The sequence below is a fragment of the Anomaloglossus baeobatrachus genome, chromosome 5 (assembly GCF_048569485.1).
Source record: "Anomaloglossus baeobatrachus isolate aAnoBae1 chromosome 5, aAnoBae1.hap1, whole genome shotgun sequence".
NCBI lineage: Eukaryota > Metazoa > Chordata > Amphibia > Anura > Aromobatidae > Anomaloglossus > Anomaloglossus baeobatrachus.
Window position 1 is genome coordinate 370,956,244 of NC_134357.1, and position 10,254 is coordinate 370,966,497.

General features: G+C 40.7%; 1 protein-coding gene across 1 annotated transcript in view; it reads right to left on the reverse strand.

Annotated features, from left to right (window-relative positions):
• The window catches only part of RAMP2 (receptor activity modifying protein 2), a 285,979-nt gene that overhangs the window by 108,803 nt on the left and 166,922 nt on the right, over nt 1-10,254 (reverse strand). The gene's annotated exons all lie outside the window — the stretch shown is intronic.

Sequence of the window (10,254 nt, forward strand, 5' to 3'; positions counted from 1 at the left end):
CTGAGGGTCACAACGCAGCAAGGAGATAACAATCTTAACCTGCTGTTCGGGATTCCCTGAGGACTTAGGGCGCAGGTCAAAAAATAATTTACAATTATTTTTGAAGCTCAAAAATCTCGCCCTATCTCCCGAAAAAAATTCAGGAACAGGAATCTTAGGCTCTGCAAGGGGAGTCTGTGCAAGATAAGACTCTATATGACGAACCTTAGCATCAAGATAAGAAACACGCTCACCCAATTCATCCATGCTAGAAAAAGAAATCTTCCACAGAACCCAAAGAAGAAGAGGAAAAGCACCAAAACAAAAAAAAAAAAAAAATTTTCTCAGCAGCTTTTTTTTTTTTTCTTCCTTCTTAAGAGTACCCTTTAAATTTCTTGGCCGGATGTACTGTTATTATCCGGAACCATGGAAGACCACCACAAATCATTGGCAAAAGGTGACAAGAGCATTGGCAACTAATCTGGCCTCCATCCCCTTACTAACCATCACAACTAGAAGTAGCCGAGGGGTAAACTAACATCCTTTGCACCGCGAACCCAGCCGGAGAACTAACTATCCTAAAGGTAGGAAAGATGAATAACTATCTGCCTCAGAAAATAGACAAGAATAGCAAGCCCCCCACATTCAAAGACTGCGGTGATATAGGAAAAACACAATACACAGGTAGATGACAGGATTAGCAAAAGGTGAGGCCCCCGCTGACTAAAATAGGAAAGGACAGGAAAGGGACTGATGGGGACCAGAGAAAAACCCTGCAAAATACCAACTTCCTGATAGTACAAAAAGGCCCTCAGATCGCTCGATCTGAACTCCGTCCTATACCAGGTGCCCTTGTCATACCAATGAACAGAAAACAAGAATTATAACAAATTCAACAAGCCCTGGAAGGAAATAAACTGAAACCAACCACAACAAATGACCAACCCAGATAAGCAAAAGAACAAGACAATAAATAAAGAGCAAGCACTTATCTGGAGTAGATGTGGTGTAAAGCAGGATTAAGCAGGCACGAGATACAAAGAACAACTGACATCTGACAACAGCCTGCAATCAGACCAGGACTTAAATAAGCAGAGAGTTAGCAAAGGAAACACCCACTGCACAACACACCTGGTCCAAGTCCAAAGCATTCCTGGCCACCAGAGGGAGCCTCCCAGCAGCCAAAACATAACTAACATTCACAACATTTGTGTGTGACCGGCACTGGTCTTCCGGGGCCCTAGGGGTAGGCCCTGCAGCCTGGTGAGGATGCTGAACCTTGTAGCTCCCTGATGGCTTCAGGGGCGCTAAAGTCCTGTCAATCTAATCTGATCAGCTTCTGTGAGGAGGTAAGTTGCAGACTACACCAGGTAAATGAAGAGCATGTTGTTTATATGGACTTTCAAAGGTATTTGATAGTGCCACACAAAAGGTTGATACATAACATTAGAATAATGGGAATACAGGAAATATGTGTAACTGGGTTAAGAGCTGGCTCAGTGATATGAAACAAAGGGTGCTTATTAATGGAACACACTCAGACTGGGTCATAATTAAAAGTGATGTACCACAGGGGTAGTATTGGGCCCTCTTCTTTTTAGGATATCTTTTAATGACCTTACAGGGGGTATACAGAGTAGAATTTCAATATTTTGCAGATGATACTGAACTCTGCAGGGTAATCAATACTTATTGATTTAGGATTTATGTGAACTGGAGGCTTGGGCTGAGAAATGGATATTAAATTAAATGGCAATTAAATGGAAATCCATGCACTTGGACAGAGAAAGTAACATTTATAATTTTGTATTTAATTTTTTTAATGTGTTTTTAATGATATTTTGGATGTCTACCCTCACCTTGTCTAAATAAAAATTTGTACTGTTTTGCACTTTAAAAACTCTTGTTCTCTTTTACTATGCTATGTCATTAAGTTTGTGCTAATGGTGTGGGGTCCCAGCAGAATCTGGAACCACCCTTTAACCTTTTTGGTACCTTGGAGTACCTTTTCCCTAAACATAGAATACTGTGTACAATTTTGGTCTCCAGTGTATGAGGAGGACAGAGCTGAACTAGAACATGTGCAAAGAAGAGATTAATCATGGTTATTAAAGGAATGGATGGAGTGCAATACCAAAGACAGGTTATTAAACCTGGGGTTATTTAGTTTGGAAAATTAAGGTTTAGGAGGGATCTTATTACAATGTACAAATATATGAGCGGACAGTACAAAGACCTTTCTAATTATCTTTTTACACCTAGGCCTGGGGATAAGGGGGCCTCCTCTACATGTAGAGGAAAGAAAGTTTAAAAATCTTCACAGATGCAGATTCTTTACTGTAAAAGCTGTGAGAATATGGAACTCACTGCCACTTGATGTTATAATGGTTTATTCACTATTAAACACTACTAAAATTTAAGAAAGACTTTGATGCCTGTGTTGAAAAATATAATATTACCGGATATGCGCCCTAGATTCTGTGATGGGACGTTGAACCAGGGAACTAGTCAATTGCCATATGTGGAGTCAGGAAGGCATTTTTCCCATAATATAGAGCTTAGTGTTTTCCCCATGTGGTTTTTGCCTTTGTCTGGATCAAAATGCTAGGCTACAGGTTGAACTTGATAGACTTAAGTCTACCTTTAACCTTAAGAACATTGAAACAATTAAACTATAAATAATATATGTAATATTTTCAAATTTTAACATTTCCTAACATTTTATCAATTACCCGTTTATAATTGGAACTAAACAATACAATATAGTACAATTATACTGCTAGTCTAGGTGTCATACAAGCATCAATCCTGTTAACCATCTTTTTACAATTGTACTGAGATTCATGCAAAGTCATAATGAAAGAAGTATATACACAACGCAGAACAAATGTCGAATGTTTATTTGTCAATAAAGGAACAGATTTGCAAAGCATTTCACAAAGAAACATTTTTTTCACACAATTTTTTAACGTAAATATTGCTAATTTCTACAATTTTCATCAGATCAACAGGTAAAAAATTCTGTCGTCGTGCAAGTTTCAGGATAGTTAGGAAACATGTTAACTCAACCAATTTTAGCCAATGATGTTAAATAGGAGGCGTTGTTTAGAAGATTCCCTGGTGGAGTGTCTTTAGGCTGCTCTACATAATTAACCCGTGAGCCACGCCCCCTTGGTAAAGACCATAATGGAGACTGCAAATCAGCTATTTGCTTTGGATTTTTAAAACCTTCATTAATCAGCTCATACCATGGGGGGGATCAGCGTATGGATATATATTTTCCATGAAGCAGTTGCTGCATTATATTTGCAGCATATCTCAGAGCCCATCCTAGTACATTTTCAACCATGTGAATATACAGTCAGACTAGTCTGCCAGAGCCGAAGCTGCGGGCTAAAAGAAGAGGGCTGTGTTGCCTTTTTTCCATCACTGAATCTTATTTTCTATATATTGTGGTTGAGATCTGAGCTTGTTTTTCTTCTATAGTCTCAAATCCTGTTCTTCACATTATAAAATAGGTAAATCATAAAATTCTGGCAGCCTGCAAGCCACCACTAGGAGGAATTTATGAGTTTGCCTTTAAAGTGCAAATAAACTAGATTTCAACAAGGAATCATAAGAATTCTAACATTCACGTTGAGTGTTAATGGAGAAGTAAACAAAACTTCTTTGTTATGTAGTTCTTAAATTTGAAACATTTTAAAGTTGGAGTGATTATTTAAATTAAGCCCCCTGCATCTGATTTTATTTTCACCCTGCAGTGTTTTCACCTTTTTTTTACGTCACGGTGCCATCTTGTGTCCTTAACTTCTGACTGGCCGTAACTCAGAAGTTAATGTACTTTTCGTTTTATAAGATGCATCAGATCATAACACGCACCCTAGAGAAAAAAATATGGGGTCCGCCTTATAATCTGGTGCCGTCTTACCAGAGGGGGGCGGCAGCGGTGGTGGAGCGGGGTCACAGGAGGCAGAGGCGGTGGTGGAGAAGGGCGATGCTGCGGGTGGTAGAGCGGGTGTCTCAGATGCTCGGTGCGAGCACTGTGAGGCAAGAGGAGCATCCAGAAACTGTCGGTGGTGTGGGCTTCAAAGAAATGGCGCCTGGAGTTGACACGTGCGCAGAAGGAGCTCTCGGATTGGCTCAATGACAAGCCAAGATCTCATCTGCGCATGCGCCATCTCTGGGCACCATTTTCCTTAAGCAGAGAATCAATGGGCTGGAGGCGGCACTGCGCAGATGAGATCTTGGGCCGAGAGCTCCATTTCTGCACGAGCAGACTCCAGGCACCATTATTTTAAGCCCGCACTGTCAATATTTTCAAAATGGCAGCCCCTGCCTCACAGCACCCAGCACAGTGCTCAGAGCCGCTTTAGCACCGTGCCCAGCGATGCCTGCAGTGACCCCTCTCTACCACACCCGGTAAGCAAAATTCGGATTATAAGACGCAACCCTCATTTTCCTCTCAAATTTTTGGGAGGAAAAGTGCATCTTATAATCTGAAAAATACGGTATGTCACAAACTCTCAATACAAGTCTATGAGAGCTAGAAAGAGCTTCTCATAGACTTGTATTGAGTTGTGACATGAAATACTAGAACAGCCAGCAAGTCACAAACTAGAGAAGACCGATAAGTGACAACAGATGAAGACACCGGAAGGAGAGTGTAAGACAGGGGTCAGGAGCCTTGTGTTTAAAGCATCACTTTAGGGGTCAATTTAAAAAAATCTGGAGTGGTGCTTTAATCCAGGGTACATAAAACTTTTCATCTGTATTTCATCCATATACCATCTACGTGCTGCATGTGTCCTTATTTTATGTCAGTGTAGCATCCATGTAGCATCTGTATTTAGTCATCAACAGTGTAAATGTACATGATCAAATACAATTTTCTATGTTAATATTTGCAATGTTTCGGTAAATAATCGGATGGATAACGGATGATCAGTGTGAGATCCCAATTTTGTTTTTCTGTGCATACATGGACTTGAATTTGCAAGACGTTTCCGAAGTACAGAAGAATATAGTGCATGTTTTGTGTTTTTTCACATGAACACTCGGTAAAGCCCTATTGAATAACATTGGTCAGTGAGCTCTCCAAAGCACACGTCCATATAATTTGCTTGCCTGAACGAGCCCTTAAAGTCATATTGTCATGTAAGTGACAATTATTTGATGGCAGGGTCACAAATAAATTTCTATGATTCAAATGGGACCTGACAGTTTAAGCAACTCATAGGATACATGCACATGACCGTATTTTTGATGTTGACTGTAAAAAAACTGACCTCACATAGACAGCATTAGGAACAATGTTATTTCATAGGGCTTCTTAAATGAGAGCTTTTTCACACAGACCGTAGGTCCTTGTGAACAAAAAAATCGCAGCATGCACTAGTCTCTTCCGTATCTACCTTGAGACTTACCTATTCAAGTCTATGGGTGCACAAAATGAATCGGATCTTGTATAGGTCATCTGTATTGCATTTGATTTTTATGAACATATTGCAATTATTAAAGGGTTATTCTGAAGTTTTCTATGGAGCAGATCAAAGCTCTGCAGTCTCCTTAGTTTCCTTGCTTTTTGGTTTCCTAGTTTATGGCAATGCGGACTCTCCTCCTTGAGTGACAGTTCTGGTGAATAGTAGGGCTGTAGTATTAGTAGAACGATAAAGCTCAGCACAAGCTCTGCTATAACACATTCACCTGTCAGTGTTTTGTTCTGAGTCAACACTGTTATCACTGTATTTACACATAGAGGTAACAAGGCATCTGAACAAGCGCACAGGTCCAGATTGGACAGTGAGAGCAGAGAGCTGAGGTTAGCAGACCTGCTGTGAAAGCTGTAGTTTGTGATTTATAACTACATCTATTCAGAACAAGAGAGAGAGGGGAAGAGATATGAACAGCTAAATGCTGTATAGAAATCAGTGGGTTGTGGAAAGTTGACTGACTGGGATGTTATGAGTTAACTCCTCTCCTGGAATATAACTTCTGCACTCTCTTGGCCAGGCACTAGAAATCGGGCTCCTTGGAAACCAGCTGTACACTATAAAAGATAAACTCTCTCTGTACAGGAAAATGGCAGCAGGTAGAAATAGCAAATCAATTGTAAACTTGCTTATTGTCATGCTGTTTAACTAATTTCAGCAATTTAAGAGTCTTAAAACATTCCCTTAGCGTAAGAAACTGTTTTTGGTCTTTTACGTTTTATTCAATGCTGATGTATAAAAATGAAAGTCAAAATTGTTCATAATTTCTAGATGAAAATCAGATGATTTTTTGTATTGCTCATGTGAACTTAGGCGGGCTTTACACACTACGACATCGCAGGTGCGATGTCTGTGGGGTCAAATTGAAAATGACGTACTTCCGGCATCGCATGCGACATCGTAGTGTGTAAAGGTTCGATGATACGATTAACGAGCGCAAAAGCGTCGTAATCGTATCATCGGTGCAGCGTCGGCGTAATCCATGATTACGCTGACGCGACGGTCCGATGTTGTTCCTCGTTCCTGCAGCAGCACACATCGCTGCGTGTGAAGCCACAGGAGCGAGGAACATCTCCTACCGGCGTCACTGCGGCTTCCATAGGATATGCGGAAGGAAGGAGTGGGCGGGATGTTTACATCCCCCTCATCTCCGCCCCTCCGCTCCTATTGGCCGCCTGCCGTGTGACGTCGCAGTGACGCCATATGACCCGCCCCCTTAATAAGGAGGCGGGTCGCCGGCCAGAGCGACGGTCGCAGGACAGGTGAGTCCATGTGAAGCTGCCGTAGCGATAATGTTCGCTACGGCAGCTATCACAAGGATATCGCAGTTGCAACGGGGGCGAGGACTATCGCGCTCGGCATCGCAGCATCGGCTTGCAATGTCGTAGTGTGCAAAGTGCCCCTTAGCCATAGAAAAATCATTGTGTATGGGATTCTGCAGCCATCCATTATTGTTGACAGTTGGTAATGGTGTCCACTTTGGCTATGTTCAAACATGCAGAGAACTATATATATATATATATATATATATATATATATATATATATATATATACACAGTACCGCCAAATGTTTGGACACACCTTTTCATTCAAAGAGTTTTCTTTATTTTCACGACTCTAAAGATTGTAGATTCACATTGAAGGCATCAAAACTATGAATTAACACATGTGGAATGAAATACTTAACAAAAAAGTGTGAAACAACTGAAAATATGTCTTATATTCTAGGTTCTTCAAAGTAGCCACCTTTTGCTTTGATTACTGCTTTGCACACTCTTGGCATTCTCTTGATGAGCTTCAAGAGGTAGTCACCCGAAATGGTTTTCCAACAGTCTTGAAGGAGTTCCCAGAGATGCTTAGCACTTGTTGGTCCTTTTGCCTTCACTCTGCGGTCCAGCTCACCCCAAACCATCTCGATTGGGTACAGGTCTGGTGACTGTGGAGGCCAGGTCATCTGGCGTAGCACCCCATCACTCTCCTTCTTAGTCAAATAGTCCTTACACAGCCTGAAGGTGTGTTTGGGGGTCATTGTCCTGTTGAAAATAAATGATGGTCCAACTAAACGCAAACCAGATAGAATAGCATGCCGCTGCAAGATGCCGTGGTAGCCATGCTGGTTCAGTATGCCTTCAATTTTGAATAAATCCCCATCAGTGTCACCAGCAAAGCACCCCCACACCATCACACCTCCTCCTCCATGCTTCACGGCGGGAACCAGGCATGTAGAGTCCATCTGTTCACCTTTTCTGCGTCGCACAAAGACACGGTGGTTGGATCCAAAGATCTCAAATTTGGACTCATTAGACCAAAGCACAGATTTCCACTGGTCTAATGTCCATTCCTTGTGTTCTTTGGCCCAAACAAGTCTCTTCTGCTTGTTGCCTGTCCTTAGCAGTGGTTTCCTAGCAGCTATTTTACCATGAAGAAAAATATATAGATTTCAGCTCACCCGTATGATATCCTCCAGGCTGGGGTGGATGCCCGTAGTCCCCCAGACAGGCAGGCAAGCCACATGGTGTTTTTTCTGGATGACCTGTGACTATTTTAATTTATGAAATAAAGATTCCTAGTTTTATCATACAGTATTGGTGCTGAGTCCCGTCCCCATTTTACCATGAAGGCCTGCTGTACAAAGTCTCCTCTTAACAGTTGTTCTAGAGATTTGTCTGCTGCTAGAACTCTGTGTGGCATTGACCTAATCTCTAATCTGAGCTGCTGTTAACCTGCGATTTCTGAGGCTGGTGACTCGGCCAAACTTATCCTCCACAGCAGAGGTGACTCTTGGTCTTCCTTTCCTGGGGCGGTCCTCATGTGAGCCAGTCTCTGTGTAGCGTTTGATGGTTTTTGCCACTGCACTTGGTGACACTTTCAAAGTTTTCCCAATTTTTCAGACTGACTGACCTTAATTTCTTAAAGTAATGATGGCTACTCGTTTTTCTTTACTTAGAATTTGTATTATGGCAAGAAAGCAGCTAACAGTCTATTCAGTAGGACTATCAGCTGTGTATCCACCAGACTTCTGCACAAAACAACTGATGGTTCCAACTCCATTTATCAGGCAAGAAATCCCACTTATTAAACCTGACAGTGCACACCTGTGAAGTGAAAACCATTTACGGTGACTACCTCTTGAAGCTCATCAAGAGAATGCCAAGAGTGTGCAAATCAGTAATCAAAGCAAAAGGTGGCTACTTTGAAGAACCTAGAATATACAACATATTTTCAGTTGTTTCACAATTTTTTGGTATTTCATCCCATATGTGTTAATTCATAGTTCTGATGCCTTCAATGTGAATCTACAATTTTCAGAGTCATGAAAATAATGTAAAATCATAATGTTTGCACCAGATTTGGAGTGTAGACTTCACCCCCTGAAGATTGTCCTTGTACAACCCACTCGCATGCCTTTTCCTGTACTTCATTGTGTGTTTTTAGATGTTTTTGTCTGCAGCATTCTGTTACAAGGCTGTTTTTACTTTCCAAGACTTGTTAGAAAACGAAATCTGGTGGCAACATGTACAGTTTTCCTTTGCTCAAGTTTTCAGACGTTTTACCCTCATTGTCTAGCACTAACTAATATAGGGTTCCTTGCAAATATTTTAAAATTGCCTGGCAAAAAATATTTCTTGAAAAGCTTCTGAAACGTTAGTCAGCTGCTTACTTCTTCTGCAGCAGATACACTGTAAGAAAGGTTCTATGCAGTGTTATAAATGAATGGTTCCTTATGCAATACTGTACATTCATGCACTGTGGGGATTTGGGGTCTACCAGTGCTGCTTGTTAGCGAAGACCCTTGCTTGTCCTAAATATACTTTCTTAGTAAGTAAAAAAAAAAAGATTAAACACTGAAATCAATCAATAATTTATTAGATAGTAGATGTCATGTCCACTAAGCCTAAATTCTTTTCACTTTGGCAGGGTTTTGTGACCTCAACACAGCTGTAGTTTATGATATTTGTGATAATAACACGACAGCTCCACCTAAAATTCAGTTGAATATGACAATTTCTTATGTTAAAAAAACAAACACATAGTAGAAAATTCTAAGTAGAGTGTTGGTTACAAATCAAAGAACTATAACACCTAAACTTAAATCACCAGCCGTGAGCCCATTACTGGTAAACGCAAGCTCAAGAGCAAAATACAAGATTCTTTATTCTGTTTCACTTTTATTGAGCTCGAAAGGCTACATGTTTTGTTTATCAGGTCGTCATCAGACTTTTTTCACATTAGTAAACTTAAGTTCTGGTTCAAACCATTCATCACATTTTTCATCAAAAAAGCTATGGAAGATGTGCACAAAAATGTTTATATCCTGCAGTTCTTGGTTCTATTTCCATCCCTCTACATGTATATCTCAATGTACATTTTCGCTCTTTGTACATGCTGATGGATAGGGTGTTCCTGCATGACGTTAATGCTGAGATGTTTTTGTGATCTGATCCAATCAGATGTTATTCCCCACGCTGTCTCACTGAAACAAAAAGATTGAATGCAGCTGCATCCCCCCCTTTCAACGCCTTTTTTTTCTTTTTATTCATTACATGGATACTTGGTGATTTGGGTTAATGATGGTGATTTGCAGAAGGCCAAAGTTTTAGGACTTCATTTTTAGGGAATATTATTTGTAGCCATTCACAAACACTGGTTATTGATACAATTCACAATATCCTATTATAGAAAATACTCCACTCTTACCAATAAACTTCTCTATTGTAAAAGTACGCCAAAGAATAGCTGTCAGGACACAAAGCGTATAGAAAGCCACAAGTTGGAGGAGTCCAC